The following is a 24,198-nucleotide window of genomic DNA, read 5'->3' as shown; positions in this document are numbered from 1 at the left end:
AATTGAAACAAGAATGGCATACAAATATGACAAGACCATCTATTTCAAATTGAAGATTGACTGTCTATACATCACCTAAAGTGTCCCGTAAAACCAAGGTCGATTGAGCCAAGCGAAGCAACACCCATGGTGGAGGGGGTCTTGAAACTTGAAACTTTATCCCTTGAAAATACCAAAATTTTATGATCCCGCTTTGAGACCTAGTGAAGTGGGTCTTTGACCCGTCGTAAACGGGTCATGCTACTCGTCTACCATAACGGCTTGAGAGTGCTTTAATTAGTGAGGCTTAGGGCCTATTTCCACAAGGGGTGAATGCGCGCATCCAGGTGTTGGTAGCGCCTCCTCTTCAGTTCATGCGTGCGAGGATTTGGAGATGGCAGTGGATGCCTTTTGGGGGGTGTATGGCCTCTTCGGTGCACACTCCGTTCCCGTTTCCCTTAAAGGGCTTGGGTGTAGGGGTATTCCCAAGGTATAGAAGGGACATAGCACCAAAGAAAGAAGCCAAGTGGCAAAGCATTGGCCTCATGGGAAACATTGTAAGGTACGATGGTTGCGGCAACATTGTTAATGTGCTTTGATTATGTTGTAGCAGAGTCTAATTATCCGCAGGCAAATTCGGGTAAAGTACGATTTCCTTGATGATGGGCCATCGTAGAGAAGTCGGATGGCCCTCTCGAATCAAGTAGAGATTCATCGGTCAGAAGTCCAATGACAGCCACTAATCGGACTGCATACCAAAGGTAATAGCAACAGTTGCTTCAAAGCGCAATGCTACTCGATTCAAGAATGGGTCTTAGATAGTATTCGACTGATTGGGGGGGCTTGATGGGTGGGTTTGACTGAGTTTGGCCGATGTGAGAAGCGCTGAATTATCTTCACATAAGCAACTTGCTTGACAGAAGCAACTTGCAAGCTGTTACAATCCTTGAAAAGACTAGTATGCTCGACGCATTAGCACTCTACAGCAAATGGCTTATAGCTTTAGAGAGCGATTGAAAAGGCAAAAGAATCGTGCATGCTTGTGTATTCGACGACCTGCGTACAGAAGAAAGATTTTGACGGCTTCCTAACCAAGGTAACTGATCCCTTTCCCACAAACCCATTCTCTCATGGGTTAACATCATGTCAAAATCTGTTTAGTCTGAAAGATTCTACCAGCATTGCATCAGATTCCCATTTCTGGCCTTGCTGATCCCAAATGTTCCCCCAGGTCCTAATCCATTTATTGTTGGGGCTGAGTGCACCCTTGATGTCTCGGTCTTTAGGGCATACGCCCACTTAAGTACTGAGAACCACATTAAGTCACGGTGAATCCTTTCCATTTGGTGAAGGGTTTCTCCCATGCTGTTCACATGTTTCCCATATATTTTGTCTACAAAGTGTTGAAACCCATTTCATCCAGTCATACACTTCATCAAAATCTATCTTCCTGAAGCATATGCCATGCCTCTCTACATTTGGTAATGCTAGACCCCCAACATTGTCAAAATGGCTTCCAAATGTGGTCACTTTATGAGACCCTTTGGCTAGTTTCTTAACCACATTTGCATCGTTTCCCTTAGTCTGAGTGTCAGTGCCATTCCAATTATCTTTTAACATGTGTTCAGCATGGTCAGTGGTCTCTAGTTGCTAAGAACCTCCTTTGGCCCCTTCCAGCACAAGTTAAATCAGCTCCACATGACCTTTATCCACCGGATGGTGACATACGGGCTTATGTGATTGATGGGGAAAGGAATCTACAAGCAGCAATTGTAAATGGGTGAAGGAGGGTGACAAAATCTCTATTAAAGGAGCCCTCCTCTCCCTTGTTCATCATCTCTTCCACCATTAGACCTCATGTTGTTGTAGCTCCAGTCTCCTCAAGCCTCTTCCATGAGTCTTCTCTTCCGCTTGTAGATATTCTCTTATGTTGACTCTCGAGTCCATCTCTCTCTCTCTGGGTAGTCTTGGAGCTTCCACTCCCTCTTGTATGTATGAAACCTCTTCTTCTCCCTTGTGTTTGTAGTATTTTGAGTGTATTTGAGTGGAGTCTTACTCTCATGGCAATGAAAGTCACTTCTTATCATTTTCCTTAAGTCTCCATTCCTATGTCCTTTTCTCTCTCTATTCAAGTCTCTAAAGTAGTTCTTGTTCGGCCGCTCACTGTGCATACATGGTCCATCCGTTTTCCGAGCCACCATGCAAGCTTCTTCCTCTCTTTTAGGCGAATTCTGGATCGTTGATAATTATGGAGCCTTGAGGGAGTAGTTTGCTCAGGCGAAATTAGCATGGGTGGAGGGCAGTTTTTATGACAGTTTGACCCCTTGTTAGTGTTTTGCTCATAACTTTCTGCTCGGTAGTCCGATTTTGATGAAACTTATATCAGTACGAAGCTCTCTTCAAGGCGCATGTTCCTATGTGATTAGATCTTCAATCAGATACTACTATAAAAAGTTATGAGTCTCTGTGTTTGATAGTCTGTTTTCATGATAGTTTTTATCCCCTTTCAGTAAATTGTCCATATCTCTTCAACCGGTTATTTGTTTTCAACGAAACTTATATCAGTACAAAGCTCACTTCAAGGCACATCCTTGTATGTACTTTCATTTCTGATATCAGTTTTCTGGTGGAAGCTATAGACCTCTGTGTTTTCTAGCAATTTGTAGAATGATTTTGAGCCATTTCTAGAGGCTTCTGTGAAGGAGGTGCCATGTTTCCCCAGAATTTACCCATCCAGCCAAATTAGCCCCTCAAGCCCCTAGATATATATCAGTTCATGTCATATTGAGCCAAAAGATCTTCTTCCAACAACGCATCGCTCTTCTCTTTGGCGCCGATCGGCTTGGTGAGATAATGGCCTCTGCGGATCCTTTTGTTCTCTAGATGCGTGACTACAACGTCACTTGGGATGTTACCATATTCATTCTCCTCTAAGGGAAGCAAGGAGAAAGATATGTTGTGGTTTTCTTTACATGAAAATATTTCTTTATCTCTCTTTGCAAGTAATAAGGGTCTCTATTATTAAGTTCATGAGTAAGAGAGAATCTGCATGTGTGTCCTTGTGAGATATAGATAGGGAGAGATCCTATTGTTTGAGAGAGAGAGAGCCCGAAGCTCTACTGGTTTTGAGAGAGAGAGAGATTTGTGAGGTTTCCTGTGAGTGCTATACCTATAGCAAGAGCTCCTAAGGCTTCACACCAGTCAACTAAGGCGGAATCTACAGACGAATCCTTCATGTAAATGGCTCTCCAGCAGTAGCAGTAGCTTCGCGGTCATGACACAGAAGCAAGTAGCAACACACTGTACAAGGCCAGGCTTCAGCATCCTACAGTGGACTGAGATGCCTCCTAGCTCGTAGCAGCGCATCTTCTCCAAGCTCCAACAGCTTCTCACAATAGCGTCTGCCTAGCACCACTGACGAACTACGATAGTACAAAGACAACCAATCCTCTCGACTCCAAGGTCCATGACCTATAGCAGCGCCCACAACGTTCCAACAAAGGTTATGCTCAGGAGCACGACGCTCTAACAAACGTCACGAATAGGACGACGCACAAAGGTCTCCTTCAACTGACAGAATAAGCAGCGACACCAACTTGGGTCACTCACGGACTGTGACAGCCAATAGCTCCAACGAGCCATAACTACACTCCATCGCCAAAGCTGCTCTCCAGCCCTTGTCTACACCTCTGTGGCTCTCCCGGCTCCCGGCTCTGTGGCTGTAGCCCAAACGAAAGGCAGCTTTAACCTTCATGCATGTCGACCAGCGTGACATCTACGACCCTCACGACCCTCTCTAGCAAACAGCACACATGGTTCAGTAGCCTCCCACCAGCCGACCTGAGCGCCAACGCCTCTGGTCCGAGCTCACAACGGGTTGCAGCTACTCGAAGACTCCAATGAGCCGATGCCTCCAACGAAGAGTAGCGACTACTCCAGCTACGAAATCCCACAAGACTTTGATTCCTGCTTCACGAGCCCGAATTCACAGACCTTCGCGTTCGTAGTCCCTGTGTAGAGAAGCAAAAGTTTTCTTTCTCCTCTGCTAAGGTTCCAGCCTTAGACCACATGGCAGATAAGCCACTCAGCTAAGCCTGTATGACCTTAGGTTAGTCTATGGTTAGGAGTTTGACACCTGTAAAGATAGGATTTAACTGTGGTTAGATTAAAGATTACCATGGTTAGGTTGAATTGCTTGGACCATGGTTAAGTTTTCTTAGACTTGGGTTATTTCAGTTCAGTTAGAAGATTGCCACATCATAAGTGCCAACTAAGCACACAAAAGCCCTTTCCAAGCACAGTGCTGCAAGCAGCATGTGAACAGCCAAGCTTCAACAAAGCGTAACTTTCAATCCAAGAAGAATTTGCACACGCTCCAAAAAGAAAAAGTGATCGTCTTTTCGAGCTCTACGCGCCTGTCAGATAAGAATCATTGTTAGCAATTAGATATTGCCATTGAAGCAAAATAAAGCTCATGGTAAGACCTTTGCAACAAATGGAAAAGTGACGCATGAATGCAATAAGCATGCCAAAAGCACAAGTGCATGAGATGACCATAGCACAGAGCATGGCATCCACACATAAAGCATTAAGGCACATGGAAGAACAAAGCATCATGCATGAAGCGACACAAGGAAGAAGATTACAGACTGAAGAACCAGCACGTCAACTACATAGCATCCTCATCAAGCCATGAGTCAAAAGGTGACATCAATGGAATGTATTGAGAAACAAAAACCTTGCCAACCTTGCTTATATTTTGTAAACCAAACCTGACCACCTGAGAGTAGCCATGTAAGCACCCAAGGGAGGATTTGATCTTGTAACTCACATCTGACCACCTTGCAGTAGCCAAAGGATCATGGCACCAAGGGGAGGTGTTGAGAGTTGTGGTGCCATGAGCACATGTAGAGCAAAGGTATGAGTAAAGGGCAAGCTGCCACATGGCATGGAGGAGATATCCCACATGTGAGCAAGCATATGCATGTAAGTACCCTCACCTATAAAAGGAAGGTTCATTTGAAGTAATATCAATCAAGCACTTTGCACTATCTCAAGATTCTCTTCATGAGTCCAAGCTAATCTATCTTGGAACCTAATTGACTTGAGGTACATGTCATGAGCACTCTCTTCATCATGTTTGCACTTAGGTTGCATCCTCCTTAGATTAGTGTTGTATTAGGATGTTTTCTCAGTGACTAGGAGAGCTCGATCCCCCCATTTGACACAAAGATTGGGAAGAGCTAAGAGGTGTGTGAAGTTTCATTACCCCCAACTTCATGTCACATTATGCTGATGATACTTTCTTTACCCCGAAAAATACTCAGAGCGATCTCTCCTTGATTATGCAGGCTCTTTCTACGTATGGCTTAGCTGCTGGTTTTCATGTGAATTTTCGGAAATCCAAGCTATTGCCGTTGCACACTAAAGATTGGCATAGTCTTTTGTGGCGTGGGGAAATTGTTCCAACTTCTTAATTGATTCGACATCTTGGTTTTCTTAATTATAGGTTGGGGGCTCACTCGTTTTCAAAAAAACTGGTTGGGTGCTCACAAAGTTGAGGATATTGGAAGCTTGCAACTTGGCCATTACATGTTCGTTTGTGAATAACGCAATCCATTTTGATAGCATACATACAATTCTATTTGCCCCTCATCATGTTTACTAAGGCAGATGTGGTTTTCTTTGTGTCTGCTATCATGGAGATTTTCTGGTGTTTAAAAAATGGCAAGAAAAGTCTCAGATTACTCTCTATGCATCGTATCTGTTCTCCAAAGATGCATGGGGGTTTGAACATACTCAATATTCAAATGCATATACTTGCTCACAGGGGGAAAATGATGTTGCAGTTTATGCAAGGGGATTGGCCTTGGGCTTTCATGATCCGCTCTCTTTTGTTGCATATTGATACTTCTGCTTTTGGGCATTGGCAGCCTACACAGTGGGATTTTCTATTTGGCTCTATTCAAGGCAAGATCAGAGGCTGCCCTTCGGTCTCTCGTTTGCTTCTTGATTGGAAGCACATTTTATCCCACTTGGAATGGAATGGCAGGGATTCTTTGTCGGGAAATTCCTTGAGGGCTGAGAATATTTATTGGTCCAAAGTATTCCACCCTCCTTTGGCTATACAAGAACCCAGGCGTTCTTATTTTCTATCTTTCAAAGGCATTTCTTTTGTGGGAGATGTACTTCAGGATGATGGCACTCTTTTATCTTTCTCTATGGCTGCTAGCAAATATGGTTTGGGAGCTCATTACCATCCTTTATGGCATCAAATTTCAGAAATGCTTCAACCGTTCTTGCCGGTACCTTGTTTGGAACTTCAGAATAGGCTTGATGATTGGACTCTACATTCTTCTTTCTCTTCAGCCCGTCCTTTGAAGCTCTCACATATCACAGTGCCTTCTCTGTATAAAGTATTATTACTTCCGCCTTGGATTTCCGACAGAGCAAATTCTGTTTGGCATATGGATCGCCCACTAAAGTGGTGGAGAAAGCGGCTGTGTCTCCTTTGGCATTATAAAGTCCCTCTTCGACAACAGGCTTTCCTTTGGCGAGTCCTACTTGGCATTTTTCCATCTGGGCAGTTACTCGCGCATAGACATATTGCTCCGGCTACTTACCACAGATGTTTACATTCTGCTGAATCTGTGCTTCACATCTTCTGGCACTGTCCAAACACTTGTGATTTCCTCGCTCTCATCCGACAGGGGCTTCGAGCGAGATTTCCTATTGTTACTTTTGGCAGGTTCTTCTGGTTGTTTGGTCTTCATCCAGCTAGATAGGGTTTTGATTTTGTTTTTTGTTTGGGTGCACTACTAGGCACTGTGGACTCTATGGATGGATAGAAATCATAGAGTTTTTGGTGATCCTACTTTTCATCTTTTCTTTTTTTCAAACGATCTCTGCAGCAATCATTCTATGATTGCATTCAGACTCATTTGATTAATCATGATGTATATACAGCTTATACTGAGATTTTCAGTTGAGTAGTAGTTACTCCGCTTTTGGAGTAACTATGAATGTAATTTTTTCACTGCAATAAAATATTTCTTCTCACAAAAAGAAAGTGTGTGTGTAGGTGCTCCTTTTGTCAGCCAAGCTTATACTGACGACTTTTTCTTCTTTCTGTAGAACTCGGAGATGTTAGGCATCTCATGCAAGTCTTGGATTTGTTGGGACTTGCAGCTGTGCTGAAAGCGAATTTCAGCAAATCCAAACTTTTTCCTTTGTGTGAATGTGATTGGCATCGCGTGTTGTGGCCTAGTCTCTTGCTTCCTCCCGGTCAGCTGGTGCACCATTTGGGTTACCGTATTGGTTGGCACATTTCTTTGCCACAAGAGAGAATTTGGATGTTACAAAAACTGTTTCGTAAACTAGATTATTTGAAATTATCAACTTGCCACAACATGTATGTCTTCGGATTGTGCAGTCTGTTCTCATGGCTTATGTGCAATTCCATTTCTTTGGATATTCAGAAATGTATTACTACAGTTATGGAATGCCTTTGGCGCACCAGACATGATCATGACTTCCTTTTTTGAGCAACATCACCCTGGGCAATTATGCTTCCTTGTATGGTTTCCTCCATCGCACGGATACTTTTGCCCTTTGATATTGGCTATTGTGGATGTTATTTTCGGGTCGCATTCCTGCCTTACATGATTGGCAGCAACTTTTGGCTCAATTGCATTGTCAGGTCGACCTCTCGATCCTAGTAACACCCCTCCGTTTGCAAAGTATCGGGCATTTGCTTATCCTTTGGCACATCTTCAGCCTCGAAAGGCGTATTTTCTACATTGCACTGGGGATTTCTACGTTGGATGATGTAGTAGACGGTCGGGGCTGTGTCCTTTATTTTCTACATGCGTTTACATCACATGCCTATTTGGCATACTCTTTTTGATACGCTGCAACCTTTTTTGCCGGTCCCTCCTTTGTTCACTTCTCTTCCACTTTTGGATTGGAAGTTTGATAGAGCACTCCACCAGCACTCCTAGGCTATATTTCATTTTCATTTGCTGATCTTTCTGCTAAGAAAGCATATCATCTTTTACTACCACAGGCATGGATTCAAGAGCATGCAAATCAGTGATGGCATCTGCGTAAGCCCCTTGCTTGGTGGAAGGGTTGTCTTTGGCGAATTTGGGGCAGTAAGATTCCTCCTAGGCAGCGGGTTTTCTTATGGCGATCTTTGGTGGGGGCCTTTCGAGTTGGTTCTTTATTGTCTGTCAAGTGTATTGCCTCCTCGGCATGCCTTGTCTATTCGAATCCCAAGGAGTCTGTGCAACATCTTTTCTAGACCTGTCTTGCCCTCTTGATTTTCTTCCCAGGATGAGTCCTCGGCCTTGAATCAAACTTCCAGAAGCCCCCCAATCCTGATCTTCAATGCATTATCTTATTTATCTTTGTGCTTCTTGATTTTTTCTTGAATAGCAGTCTTGCCTACCTCTGTGTCTACCTCTACAATTACTTCTTTTTTTATGTTTTGTACCTCTACAATCACTTCTTTTTATATGTTTTGCACCTCCGCTTGTACAAGATTCTTGACTATAGAGACTAGTTGAGGGTTAGGAGGGGAAGCCTTGTATGTCTGCATTACCTCATCAATCAAGGCATGTTTTCTAGATCCTTTGAGAGCCTGGACTCGAGCTGTGAGAGCGTCCACCTTTCTCTGTAGATCTGTCACGTGTTGTTGTAGGAAATAAATCTGATCGTATTGTCGAAAGATGAGTCGGTCAAAACCACACCAATTATATGTCTTTGCGCATAAGGAGAGGGTGTTCTGGCGCCAACGAGCAATGATGAAGCAACGATCAATAGCGATTAGCAACGATCAAGTGACAAACCCCCCTTCGTTGATTATCAGTGACGATGAGCTAGATCTAAAGGACAATCAACGACGAACCCCCCCTTTAGCAACGACCAACAAACGACTTGATGGAGCAACTTGCTAGGGGAGAGAGAGAGAGAGAGAGAGAGAGAGAGAGAGAGAGAGAGAGAGAGACATCTGCAGAAGATCTCATAGGCAAATGAGACAAGGTACACATAAAAAAAGAGAAGCTGCTATATCTGCAAGGAGGGAGGGAGTGCACAAGGGATCTCCTAGAAGTGCATAAAGTAGCTCGCAGTTATTATAGAGCATACCTTTATTTTAGTGCTATCATGGTGTGACCTTCATTACATTAGTTTAAGATTGAGAGCCTTTGGGCTTAGATTTGAATTCTCTAATCAACGCTTGTCCTTCACAGTAGATGGTACATTTTCCTGCTTTCTTGGCTTCGTTCAATTTAGTGAGCTCAATGGATCTTGCTTGAGCTGAGTCAGAGTGTCCCTCAGATATGCATACCTTCGTGCCCTTTATCATATGGGTCTGTTGGAGAATCTTGATCTTTTGATGTCTTGTCATTAATACAGACTTGTATCTATGTTCCTTTTTGCTTCATATTCCAGATAGCATCTGGATCCCACTCCACTCGTGGTATCTTCTTCTTGAGGTAGTCGATTTTGTCTTCTATGCATGTCCTCGTGACTTGGCAGCCATCTAATAGTCCCCCACGCGCAAGATCAACTTGTTAGCTTCTCGGGTTTCCTACTCTTTCACTTCCCTAGAGAGATCAGCTGTAATGAAGGCCAAGATCAGGCCAAGTTAGTGAGGGTTAGGTCTCATTTGGCTTAGGGGATTTTTAGGCCTAGAGGGGAGCAAAAAGGAGATATAGTAGAGGGAGACTATATAAGTCCACCTCCACACCTTTGTACGCACTTTTTGATGTGACATCTAATCCTATCTACTCTTCCTTCTCCTTCGTGCTACCTGCTGCCTACGCTCACTCTCTCTCTCTCCTCCCTCTCTCAATCCCCTCATCCTTCTCTCTCTTCCTCTCTCTTTCCCCTTCTCCTCTTTTCTCCTCCCTTCCTTCTGCTATTCTCTCCCCATCTCCAAATCTGCCCCTTCCCCTTTCTCTACATTGGTATCAGAGCTTTCGCTCTCTGACACCTTGCTTCCGTTGGCTTCACCAACCCTGCATTATAGCAATCACTATGCTGAGACGCCTACAGACGCAGCAAGGTAGAACCAACTCGTAGGCTGATAGACGCAAGGCCAATGACACCAGCTACTATGTGCCTGTCTAAGCCTATCCTCGCATATTCCACAAGCTTTCAAGCTGATGCACAAGCCCATGACCAGTTTGGAGAGCCGAGAACAGTCAACAACAAATGTTTTTGGAGAGACCCCTCCTCAGCTAGGCTTCAGAGCACGCCAACAGTACCGTAAAGGAGCTGCCTTGCTGCCCTGCAAAACCGTAGGCTCAAGCTGCAAGTCTTGGTTCGTGGCATCGCCCAAATCAAGCGCTTACAACCAACAACAGCCCACGAGAGCCCTCCGACCAGAACTAATCCAAAGCTCCACACAACCTGCCCATTGCCACGCCCTCGAGCTGCCTGTCCACACGCCTTCATCCCTCGAGATGCCCATCCCCATTCCATGCGTCAACACCTCATAGCCTCCCTCGCCCACACCCATGCTGACGCCGCACCACCTTCGAACCCTGTCTCCACCTCACTGTCTTCTGCTTCGCCAGCCGCGCATTGCCTCTGCTGCCCTGCAAACCTTAGTCTACGGTCCTAGCCTTAGGTTAGACTTTAACTAGGGTTAGGTTTAGGTTTAGGTTAGATTAGTTTTGACCTAGGTTAGGTTAGTACTAAGTAGGGTTAGGTTAGACTAAGTCAGTGTCCTAACTATCTTACCGGTCCTTAGGTTAGGAGTCCTAACTGTCCTAGGTGACTTAGGGAACCCCCCCCCCCCAACTCAAAAAAAAAAAGAAGAGGGGCAAAAACTCAGAATTCCAGCCTCTTTTAGGGGCTTTCCACAGCCCTATTTGGGTTCATTTGGACCCCGTTCAGAAGCCTCTTCAACGATGGGAATGGAAGGATTCTCCTTTCTTCTCTGAGACTCTTACAGGGTTGAGGTGGCACTTTCAGCCTCAGCCTTGGTTGTTTTCCAGCTCATTTTGAGGGGGTTTATTTATCCTCATGGTTTCATGATGTATTCCGCTTTGAGCTTGCTCTTGCGGGTTTTTTCTCTTACTTAATAGAAGTCTCTTTCTTGAAAAAAAAAAAAAAGAAGCCTCTTCAACGATCTTCCTCCCGAGCATCTTCATCAACTTTTCTTCCGAGCGTCTCCATCACATTTTGAGCTTTGAGACAGGTAGAAAGTGAGCACATGTGCATGTATTTGGCATAGTGGGGCAGCCACAAAGGTTTAATGCACACGATGGGACAGCCGCATGCATATGAAGGGAAAATGGGATGATATGCCTCTAGTTTTGGACAGGATATGCAGGGCTCTATGCAGCATGCAAAAAGCTTAGGGCAGCCTTAACGTGGGGAAAATTCACAGCCCAATGGAATCCTTCTGATTACCATCCACAATCTGGTGTACCCCATTACATTGGATGTGTTGTATCAAGTATTTTCTCTGATTTCAGGTGGTCTGCAAGCTGAACTACACTATGCCTCACAGGCTAGTGCATTGCAAGCACGAAGCAGCTTGCAAGGTCGGGATATATATGATGGTGATTGTACCTTACATATTCAGCTGTTAGATTTGACAACGATGTCCTATGCTACATATCGAGATACATAGAGCAAGTTGTTGGAACTATAATTCCGAGGGGAGTGATGCCAAAGGCTATGCAAGCCTATAAGAGTAGACACCCAACATCTGAGGAGAATGCAGCCAGGCCAATGTTTGTCATGCAGCCTAGCCATGCTATGCATCTCCCTAGTACGCAGCTAAATCATGCTTCAAAGCCGTGGAAGATGCCTCAATATCTAGGACAAAGATTTGGTTGTTACTGCTGCAAATATACAAGGGTTATGTTGGGATAGCTGCTCAAATAAAAGCAGCAGCCCACATGATGGAAACGAATATGGACAGCAAGGACGCTGTTGTATCGGTTTGTAGGACCGATACATTGCTCCAGACGATGCCCTAGCAGTTCAGCATACCAATGGAAGGAATACATGTATGCATGGTGTGATGGAAGAAGCCGACATAACAGTGACAATGAAGCAGGCCAAATGGTTGAAAAGACAGATGATGAGAAAAGCAATGTTGAGCAAATCTGTGATAGAAATCAAGATGCGGATGTTGACCAGCAAGGTAAGGATGTGGATGCACTTGTACTTGACATGTCTAGGCATGCAAACTTTGAGGACAAAGTTTTTGAGGAGGAGGTGAGTATCCAGCGTTGTATGGTCTCCATTAAGGAAGAAAATATTGAAGACCACGGTGATGATAACAAAGGATGCCAAAGCAAATCTACTAAGAAGCAGATTATGCAGCAAGAGCAAGGTATGCATGACAGTTTAATCCCTGAAGCTGCATCACCACACATTCAGGAGCAGTACAGTGGGAAAGATAGCCACATGAATAATGCCCTTCACTATTGCTCACTAAATGAGTATACCTGGGAGTTTTGCCACCACTACTTAGCAGCCATAATGGGAATGAAGGCATTTCGCATGAGTGCTGTAAATGCAAGGGCAGCATGTCATAAATATTGCTGCCATGTATTGGCACTTTCAAAATTTGAGAACAAAGTTTTCAAAGGGCAATCAAAACTTGAGCTGCTCAGCTTAAATGACATGTTTATGAAGCACACAATAGAGATGTATTCATCTGGGACTGAACTTAATGGTAGGAATGGAAACCAGGCCAAGCATGCAGATTTCTGGGATAATAACAGATGGCATACGTTCATGACTAGTAGGAATGGGATTGAACTTAATGGTAGCGTTGCAGTCCCCAACCAAGAGGATTTCCCCGCCGCTCAAGAAATCAATGATGTCTTGATAGAGAGCTGCGCATGGTGATGCCTTAGTCTCCTCTCAAATATCTTGGGCAAAGTGGGAGTTCGCGGGGGGGGGGGGAGTAGCATACTGCAACGAACAAATCCTGGCTGTGTGTGCGTTGGATTTGGATCTAGAGAATTCTGGAGTATAAGTCTCTCTTCTCTACTGAGATGGCTCCCAAAAGAGAAGACGTGTAAAGCATTGCTACTCCTCTTGTGTCCCTAGTCTCATCTCTGTAAGCAGCCTCTCAAGTATAAGTGCTGACTACTGGTAGTGGACGCTCTGGACTCTGATGTGTCTCTGTGTCACGACTTGTATAAGATTCTGAGAAGCTCCCTGGTTTTGACCATAAGGTAACATTACAGTTCCATATGGTATAGGACAAGATCTCGAATGCTTGAGTCCCATAGACCCCGTCCCCCTATGTGGGAGGAGGGACAGGTGGGCCTTTAAAGAGTCACCCATCTTTTGCCACCGCCCATTTCCTGTCCTTGCGGACTTGGTATCGCTGCTATATCACAGTGCACCTCTCCTCAACCTGTAGGGGGGTGAGACCTCATCCATGGAGATTGATGGCTGGTCTCGTAATATTGACCTACATCGTAAAGCTGTAAGTTGTGTTTGAGCATCACGGAATCGTATGATGAGGGGCTGCTCTTGATTGGGATCTCTCCCCGCTCGCTAGGTCCTCTCGATCCTGCGCTCTGGTACCCCTGGTGTGGTCTCGAAGTGTGGGATGCCGACTTTGATGTTGAGAGTCTTATTGGCTCTTCGTTGCTGCTCCATGAGAGTGGCCGAAACAGTTGCTTTCGCATGTTCCTGTTTGGCCACATCACCCATCTGGATGTCTCCTCAATGATAGATTGCATGCTCGCAATCTTTGCCTCAACCATTGGTGTACTCCCTCGGACTGTATAGATGGTGTTGACCTCGTCACGAAGCTATGAAACGTCTTGCTAAGCCCCTTGAGGTGGGCTGAGAGGCTAGGCTAGGCAGAGATAGGCTAAGGGGCTAGGCTAGGCAGAGATAGGCTGAGGGCTGGCGGGGGGTAGGCGGAGCAAGGCTGAGGGCTGGTAGAGGGCTAGCGGGGGTAGGTAGAGTAGGCGAGGGGACTGAGAGGGGTGTGAGGGGGGGGCTGAGAGGGGTGTGACAGGGGGGTAGGAGGAGAGAGCGAAGAGGAGGCATGTGTGTGTGTGCGTGCGTGCGTGCGTGTGTGTGTGTGTGTGTGTGTGTGTGTTGTGTAAAAGGTATTTCTGTGCAATCCATCATCGTCCGTACAGACTTCTCCGTACAACTGCGTTGGTGGGCCGTACAGCACAACCTGCTCAGTCCCTTTCATAAAGTTTTACCCCGTACCTCTTGCCGTACAAGTTTTGGGGTTTTTTTGCTCCGGTGTCTTCCCTAGCAGTCCTGTGTCTTCCGCCAAAATCTCACCTATCCCTTTGCTCTCTCCTTACCAGTTATACTCTTCTTCTCCTCTCTTGTGGGCTTCCTGTTAATATTTCTTTGGGACTGGTTTTTTTGGCTTTCACTACCCTTTTACAGGTACTTCATTCTCAAGCTCCCTTTCTTACAAAGTCATGGCAGAGTATTCATATGAAAAAACGTTTCAAAAGGAGCGCTCGGCTCCCTGCAAGAAGCAAAAGCAGGTTGAGGGTCAGCATGACCCGATGCATGATACTCTTGAGGCTCAACTGGTATATGATGTAATGCATGAAGGATTTGCAGATACGAGAAAAGAGTGGAAAGACTCGGTTCCTTCAGTTGGCCTCATGGTTGAGGTCGATGAAATTGTGGATCCAATCAGAGAATATGCCAAGAATGCAGTCATATTATTCTTTCCAGGCCGGATGCCACCTGCTGCAGAGATAGGCAATTGGCTGACACGCACATTGGCTGGCTCTTTCGTTCGTAAAGTACACTATGCAGCCAGGGGCTTTTTTGAGGTTATCATGGTGGATGAGATCCACAGACAAATGCTTTTGGAACATTCACCTCTCTTTTTTGGGCAGCAAATGGTGCATGTCTTGCCATGGTCTCCCACAAGGGATTTTCAGGCTTTAATCCGACACAGATGCCCAATTTGGGTTGAAGTTGTTGATTTCCCCCAATGTATGGCCTCACTTTTGCCTAAAATTGCAGCATCTTTAGGTAAAGTGGTCTGCCCACCACGGCCAAATGGCAACTCAAACAGATTTTGCATTCTCTGGGATATTGATAATCCCACACCGGACTCTGATTCAGTCGCGGTGAATAATGTGAACATGGGAAGTGCTTTTTATAAACTCAAATGGGGTTTATTTGCAGGGGCCTGTTTTGAATGCAAAAACTTTGGACACATGGCTTCACAGTGTCCAATGAATCAACATAAAATGCCTCATGCCACCTTGCCAGTTCACATGCCTACTAAAGATGCTCCTACTCTAGTTGCCAACAAAAATAAAAGCAGTAGACAGCCTTCTGGGAGTCAGGATAAAGGCAAAGCTTCAGTGGCTCCCAATGGGAATCTCACTTCACATTCACCTCCTGCTATTCAATCCTTGACCAAAGGAAAGCAACCTTCAACTGATGGCTGGCAAAGCCCAAGAAAAGTTATTTCTGCTCGAAGAATTCCACCCCCCGGCACTTGGAATGGTGCATCTTCTAGCGGAAATACCCCAGAGATAAATACAGGAATTGGGATTACATGGGCTGCAGTAACAGCTAGTAGAACACTCTTCCCTGAAGAAGAGGTTGCTGCTTTGCTGTCTACTTCTCAGGCGGCTACTTCTTCTCAGGGGCGAGGCCTCGACCCTGAGATAGAAATGCAAGGCTGACCTCATAAATTTTGCTGCTGTACATAGTTGTTACATTACTATAAATACCTGTATATATGACTGCTCACATCAAATGTTTCACACTCAATGTCCAGGGCATGTGTGACAGTAGGAAATGGAAATCTGTGTGGCTGTACATCAACAGATTTCAGCCTGACATAGTGGCATTACAAGAGCACAACCAACATATTTATGCAAGCAAGACAGGACACTACTGTGGATATGATATTTTCTATGCTGGGGAGCACTCTTTCTCAGGGGTTGTCCTTCTGATCAAACATGAGCTTCAACTAGTCATTGCATTAAATGACAACAAAGGCAGATGGCTTGTTCTCCAATGCATTATTAGAGGAGAGGTGTTTGAATTTGCTTCAGTTTATGCACCTCAGTCCTCTAGAGAAAGAACCGCAATTTGGGATGCCATGCAACAATATCCGTGGAGATATCATGCCTACATATGTGGGGATTTCAATAATGCAAAACAGGGAGACAACACCTCCGGACATGACCATATGTTATCTCCTGAAAGGCATGCATGGTCTCAACTACTTTTGCATTTGGATCTGGTTGACCTTTGGAAGGAATTGCAGCCTTTGTCACCGGGCTACACTTTTCAACATAATGCTCTTTCCGCTTATCAGGCACGTTTGGATCGATGGTATAGTGTCGCTCCCCAACAAAATGGGGATTTCACATGCAAAATGTGGATTGACTATGCCTTTGTGCATTCAGACCATGCACCGCTATGGCTGCGGTTATCTTTTCATAATATGCCAGATGATAGATTGCCACAAAGGAGACATCTAATCATAAACAATAGTTATTTGCAACATGTTGATTTCAAGGCAATGGTTATTGAAGCAGCTCATTGTCTTTCCTCTAGCAGCCATCTTCATGTTGATAGTGCCTGGGATTCTTTTATTTCTAAAATGCAAGTGGTGATTAGAGCTTATGGCAAGTCTTACATGAAGACTCTGAGGGAAACCATTGCTCAGGCCAAATCTACTTGTCAAGACCTCACTGAACTCAGTCATCATCGTTCGTTGTCCATGCATGAGCAAACAACACTATGCCAGGCCAGACATTGTCTTAAACTAAATGATCACAGGAAACTGGCAAAATGGGAGACTAGAGCAAGACAAAGAGCCTTCACAGATAAAGGTTGCTCTTCCAAAGAAGTTTTCAAAAGTTTACATCAGAGGAGAATCAAAACAGAAATTTGCAGAGTGCTTATGCCTGATGGATCATGGACTACTTCACGGTCACAGCTTGCCTCTGTTTGTGTGCATCATTTCTCTCAGCAATTTGGCTCTGCAGCTCCTCCCTTGCAACAGATTTTGCTTGCACGAAATTTACTGTTGCAACATGTTTCTCCTATCATTTCCCATACTCAAGCTTTGGAATTGGAGGAACCCTTTACTGAGAGGGAACTGTCAGATGCGCTCAAATCATGTGGCAGATGGAAATCCCCAGGATGGGATGGTTTAACAGTCGAGTTTTTTCTAGCCTACTGGCCTATTTTGAAGCATTCATTGCTATATATGGTAAATGCTGCGTGGCAAAATTAGAAAATGCTGGACACATGGAAGAGAGGTCTTGTTAAACTCCTTCCCAAAAAACAAATTTGTGAGTCTTTGGCAGACTGGAGACCTATCACTCTTATGCCCGTAATTTACAAAGTCACTACCAAAATGATTGTTGATCGGCTAAAGGGGTTTTTACATGATGGGTTGCATCCTGCTCAATATGGCTTTGTCCCGCGTAGGCATATCACAGATAACATTGCTAATGCCTACATTGGAATTGAATATGCCAAATACACACAGCAGGATGTTTTGTTATTGCAAGTTGATATTGCCAAAGCCTTTGATACTGTTCAGTGGGATTTTATTTCATCGACTATGCAGGCATTGGGTTTTGGCACAAAAATGCAGCAACTCATCACTTGGCTATATCAAGATAGTAAAGCTGCCTGCATACTTTCAGGAGATATTTCTCCATCCTGGACTCTTGCTTGCTCTGTCAGGCAAGGATGTCCCCTGAGTGCTTTACTTTTTGCCATAGCCACTCATACACTGCTTCAATATCTGGATCACCTCTTGGACACTGACCAGTTGCACGGTTTGGAGATTCTTTGTAGTCGCAGCATGATTGCTCAGGCATATGTTGATGATTCATTCTTTACTCCAAAAAATACTCGGGCTGATCTGTCCATGATTATGCATGCTCTTTCTACCTATGGATTGGCTGCTGGCCTTCGGGTAAATTTTCAGAAATCAAAATTGCTGCCGTTACATGCACAGGCAACCTTCTGTGGCCTGGGGAAATTGTCCCCGCTTCTCAATTCATTCGACATCTTGGTTATCCTCTAGGCTGGGGACTCACCCGTTCACAACAAACTGATTGGGTGCTAGTAAAGTTGAGGGCAAAACTTGAATATTGGAAGCTTGCAACTTGGCCATTACATGTTCGTCTGCGAATTACACAATCCATTTTGATAGCATACATACAATTTTATCTGCCTCTCACTATGTTCACTAAGGCAGATCTGGTTTCATTTATGTCAGCTATCATGGAAATTTTCTGGCGTTCAAAACATGGCAAGAAAAGTCTCAGATTACTCTCTATGCATCGTCTCTGTTCTCCAAAGATGCACGGGGGTCTGAACATTCTCAATATTCAAATGCATTTACTTGCTCACAGAGGGAAAATGATGATACAGTTTATGCAAGGAGATCAGCCTTGGGCTTTCATGATCCGCTCTCTCTTATTACATCTTCATACATCTGCCTTTGGGAATTGGCAGCCTACTCAGTGGGATTTTTTATTTGGCTCCATCCAAGGCAAGATCAGAGGACGCCCTTTTGTCTCTCGTCTGCTTCTTGATTGGAAACACATTCTATCCCACTTGGAATGGCATGGCAGGGACTCTCTCTCGGGCAACTCTTTGAGGGTAGAGAATATTTTTTGGTCTAAAGTATTCCACCCTCCTTTGGCCATACAAGAACCCCGACGTTCTTATTTTCTCTCCTTCAAAGGCATTTCATCTGTGGCGGATGTACTTCAGGATGATTGCACAATTTTATCTTTTTCTATGGCTGCTCGCAAATATGGCTTGGGAGCTCATTATCGTCCTTTATGGCATAGAATTTCAGCAATGCTCCAACGGTACTTGCCGGTACCTCACTTCGAACTTCAGAATCGGCTTGAGGATTGGATTTTACGCTCTCCTTCCTTATACGCCCGTCCTTTGAAGCTCTCACATATCACAGTGTCATCACTGTATAAAGTTTTATTTCCTCCCCCTTGGATTTCCCACAGAGCAAATACTGTTTGGCATATGGATCGTCCAATGAAGTGGTGGAGAAAAAGGCTACGTCTCCTTTGGCATTACAAAGTCCCTCTTCGACAACAGCTTTTCCTATGGCGAGTTCTCCTCGGCATTTTTCCATCCGGACAGTTACTCGCACATAGACATATTGCTTCAGCTGTTTGTCATAGATGCCAGCACTCTACTGAATCAGTGTTTCACATCTTTTGGTCCTGTCCAAATACTTCTGATCTCATTGCTCTCATCAGACAGAGGCTTTGACTGCGATTTCCTACTGTTACTTTTGGCAGATTTTTCTGGTTGTTTGGCTTTCATCCACAGAGACAGGGTTTTGATTTATTTTTTGTATGGGTGCGCTATTGGACCCTATGGACTTTATGGATGGATAGAAATCATAGAGTCTTTGGTGATCCACTATTTTCATCCTTTCTTTTTTTCAAACGATCTCTGCAACAATCATTCTACGATTGTTTTTAGACTCGTTTAATTGATCAGGATGTGTATATAGCTTATATTGAGATCTTTAGTTGAGTAGTATAGCTACTTCGTTTTTGAAGTAACTATGAATGTAATTATTCTACAGAAATAAAAGATTTCTTCCCACAAAAAAAGTGTGTGTGTGTGTGTGTGTGTAGAACTTGATAATGCATTGTCCCACCTCGGCAAATACAAGTCCCCTGGCTGGGATGGTCTTACGATGGAATTTTATATTTCCTTTTGGGATGATTTGAAAGGCGTTCTCTTACAAATGATCAATGTTGCCTGGCAAGAAAATCACTTGCCGCACCTTTGGAAGCATGGCATAATCAAACTTGTGCCCAAAAAAAATTTGTGTGATCATATGTCAGATTGGAGGCCTATTACTTTGATGCCTGTAGTTTACAAACTCATTGCCAAAATGATTGTGTATAGGCTTCATGGGATACTAAATGCGGGCCTTCATCCTCATCAGTATGGGTTTGTGCCGCGAAGACAAATCCATGACAATATCTCCAATGCATTGACTGCAATTGAATATGCTAAGTACTTGCATCAAGATGTGCTCATATTGCAGGTAGATATCACTAAGGCATTTGACACTGTTCAATGGGATTTTATCTCTCAAACCATGACAAAGTTGGGCTTTGGTCCCAAGATAGCAAATGCAATTTATTGGCTTTATTCTGACTCTACCTCTCAGTGCATTCTTGGGAGTCATATATCTCGGTCATGGACATTGGGTAGATCAGTCAGACAGGGCTGCCGTCTTAGTGCTCTCTTCTATGCCATTGCGACCCATCCCCTCTTGATGTATCTTGATCATCTTACAAACACAGGACAGATGACTGGTCTTAAAATCCCTGGGGCTGCATCTTTTTTGGCACAGGCATATGCTGATGATTCCTTCTTTATGCCACAGAACTCTCCCCGGGAAGTCCGCATGCTTATGACCACATTATCATTGTATGGATTAGCAATGGGATTGCATGTCAACTTTGACAAATCCAAATTGCTTCCCCTGAAACAATGTGACTGGCATTCTATTCTCTCTGGCCAGGTCAGGTAGTGGATTCCAAAGATGTAGTCAGGCATTTGGGATATCCTATAGGATGGCATATCACCAGGAAGCAGCAGCTAAAATGGATCTTCCAAAGACTTCAACATAAATTGGAATATTGGAAAATTTCCACTTGGCCACTTCATGTCAGGCTCAGAATAGTACAGTCTATTGTAATGTCTTATGTTCAGTTCTTTTTGCCTTTGCTACATTGGTCCTCTAGAGATATTTCAGCCTTTATGTCTCAAGCTATTGAGCTGTTATGGAGGACAAAAACTGCTGTGAAAGCATTGAGACTGTTGAAGATGGAAATGGTGTGCTCTCCTAGGATGCATGGGGGACTTAATGTTCTCAATATCAGATATCATGTACTTGCAAGGAAGGTGACTATGCTCCATACTTTTTTCCGTCAGCAATAGCCATGGACTTGTATGATAGCATCCATGTGTGTCAACATGAGGACATCTGCTTATGGCCATTGGACTACTGATCATTGGGAGGTCGTCATTGGGAGATTTGTAGGGAAGATTCCTGGCTGTCCTTTCTCTATTGCTCTGATACTTGACTGCAAACAAGTACTTTCCAAGGTCAAATGGGCTCCTGATAATCGCTCGGGGACAAACTCAATGAGGAAAGAAAGTATTCATTGGAGCGCCATCTTTGACATTCCACTTGCTTTACAGGAACCTGTTCGGGCATATAATCTCATGAAATTGGGAATTAGATACATCAATGATGTGGTAGATGATCAGGGCTATGTCTTATCTTTTTCTCAAGCCATTGCCTCCTATGCATTGGGAATGCATCATAGGTTGATATGGAAGAAAGTTGCTGATCTCTTACATCCTTTTCTACCTATTCCTCCTGTGGCTGACACAGACAGGCTTATTGATTGGCAATTGCACCCCTCTGCTACATGCTCTCATCCTATTCCTCTGCTTGCTTTGACCTCCATCAAAGCCTACAAGCTTCTTCAGCCTGCCCCATGGATTCATCAATATGCTAATACTCTGTGGCATATCAGGCAGCCCCTCTCATGGTGGCGGAAGAATCTTTGAATATTATGGAGGTGTAAAATGCCTTTGAAACAAAGACTTTTTCTTTGGAGATGCATGACCGGCACATTGTCAATGGGAATCACACTTGCCAAACGTCACATTGCACCATCCACATGTTTACGGTGTCAGGCTCCTTCAGAGACTGTCCCTCATTTGCTTTGGCACTGCCCGTCTTCTCGGAACCTCCTTGGGAGAATTTCAGATCATCTTCGCCTCCGTTTCCCGAGTCATAAATTTGGGAAACACTTTTGGTTATTTGGCAGATTTATGAGGTCTTTATCTCAATACTCACTATTTCTCTCATGGGTGAGATATTGGGCTCTTTGGACAATCTGGAATGAGCATAATTTGGCATACTTGGGCCGCCAGATTCACAAGTCATATGAATCTTTCAGAGCCTCATTGCGGCAATCTTTATATGATGCCTGCCATGAGGGTGATATACATGCTTCTTGCATAGAGCTTTTCTTTTTATGCTTCTGATCTTTGGGATACTCTCCATTTTGGAGACTTCCATCTTGTAAAGTTATGAGAATATAAATACAATGCATTGGATTTTACCAAAAAAAAAAAGTGTGTGTGTGGGTGTGTGTGTGTGTGAACGGATTGGCTGTATGGAAGATACTACTTGACTGGAAACAAGTACTTTCTAAGATCAAATGGGCTCCTGGCAATTGCTCCGGGACAAACTCAATGAGAAAGAAAGTATTCATTGGAGTGCCATCTTTGACATTTCACTAGCTTTACAGGAACCTATTCGGGCATACAATCTCATGAAATTGGGAATTAGATATATACATGATGTAGTAGATAATCAGGGCTATGTCTTATCTTTTCCTCAGGCCACTGCTTCCTATGCATTGGGAATGCACCATAGGTCGATATGGAAGAAAATTGCTGATTTGTTACATCCTTTTCTACCCGTTCCCCCTGTGGCTGACACAGACAGGCTTATGGATTGGCAATTGCAAACCTCTGCTACATGCTCTCATCCTGTTCCTCTACCTGCCTTGACCTCCATCAAAGCCTACAGGCTTCTTCAGCCTGCTCCATGGATTCAGCAATATGCTAATACTCTGTGGCATATCAGGAAACCCCTCTCATGGTGGCGGAAGAATCTCTAGATATTATGGAAGTGTAAAATGCCTTTGAAACAAAGACTTTTTCTTTGGAGATGCATAACAGGCACATTGTCAGTGGGAGTCACACTTGCCAAATGTCGCATTGCACCATCTGTGAGAAAGTGAGAGAGCAACAGTGAGATCAAGAAACGGGAGAGAGAGTGAGCTGAAAGCTTAGTTGCAAATAGATGAGTGTAAGAGATGCATAACAGGCACATTGTCAGTGGGAGTCACACTTGCCAAATGTCGCATTGCACCATCTGTGAGAAAGTGAGAAAGCAACAGTGAGATTAAGAAACGGGAGAGAGAGTGAGCTGAAAGCTTAGTTGCAAATAGATGAGTGTAAGAGTGATACAACTGAAGGAGTGAGATAAGGTTTTGTCCTAGTGACAAAACCTTAGTAGTCACTAACCATAGTTGGTGGACAAAACCTTAGTAGTCACTAACCATAGTTGGTGGACTAACTGCGGTTAGGGGCAAAAACCTCTTAAAGAGGGAAAAGTACCCCTAACTAGCTTAATAAATTACATTGGTCACTGCTGAATTATATCTATAATTCTAACACCCCCCTGCAGTCCCAATGTCATGTACAAGGATGATTAATCACCAAACGGATATAAGTTCAGGGCACTGCGAAATGCCTCAAACTTTTGACGTGGAAGTGCTTTGGTGAAAATATCTGCAACATTGTCATGTGTGGACACAAAGATCATACTGATCTCTCCTGCATGCAACTTCTCTCTGACGTAGTGATAGTGAACCTCAATGTGCTTCGTGCGAGCATGACACACTGGATTCTTTGCCACTGCAATGGCACTCTGACTATCAGTGAGAATTGGAGAAGGACCCTCCAATGACGGATGAAGATCAGCAAATAGACGATGCAGCCAGACACATTCAACTGTTGCTGTGAAAGCTGCCCTGTACTTAGCTTCACATGATGAGGTAGCCACTGTAGATTGTTTCTTACTCAGCCAGGAAATGCAAGCTTTACCCAAAAAGAAACAATTGCCACTAGTGGACTGCCTAGTGTCATAATCACCAGCCCAATTCAAGGCATAATCATTTTCTCTGTCTCGGACAGCACATTTGTCATCCTCAAAGATGACCTGAAATCCAGCCCTGTTAAGAGTGGACACTGAAAGTAGATTCTTGGTGATACCAGGCACATACAAGACATCTGAAAGTCTGAAAACTGAGCCATCAATGGCGGTAAGCTCAACTTCTCCTGTACCACGTACTGAATATGACGAGTTGTTGGCACAGGTGACTTTCTTACCAATGGGAGGTGGATGCAAGGAAGTGAAGAGACACTTCCTAGAAGTGATATGCTTGGAGGGACCGCTGTCAAAATACCAAGTATTCAGTGTTTCATTGACACTGAAAGATGATGCATCCGTGGAAGGATCATAACTGCAAGTCAAAAAGACATATGTATCATCATTACAAGTGGCTGTACTATCCCGAGCATCTGGAGCAGCCAGCCTAGAATCTGAAA

General features: G+C 44.1%; 1 long non-coding RNA gene across 2 annotated transcripts in view; it reads left to right on the top strand.

The window, feature by feature from the left end:
* Positions 1 to 562: 562 nt before the first annotated feature.
* Positions 563 to 24,198, top strand: part of LOC147887472 (uncharacterized) — a 69,415-nt gene continuing 45,779 nt past the window's right edge. For both annotated transcript variants that reach the window (XR_015543256.1, XR_015543255.1), the window contains exons 1-2: positions 563 to 740; positions 900 to 1,075. This is a non-coding gene — a long non-coding RNA (uncharacterized LOC147887472). The remainder of the gene's footprint in view (positions 741 to 899; positions 1,076 to 24,198) is intronic.

Source organism: Dipteris shenzhenensis, chromosome 23 (genome assembly GCF_047967505.1).
Source record: "Dipteris shenzhenensis isolate YYH24624 ecotype China chromosome 23, Dip_SZ_1.0, whole genome shotgun sequence".
NCBI classification, from domain to species: Eukaryota; Viridiplantae; Streptophyta; class Polypodiopsida; order Gleicheniales; family Dipteridaceae; genus Dipteris; species Dipteris shenzhenensis.
This window is presented reverse-complemented; position numbering and strand designations above follow the sequence as displayed.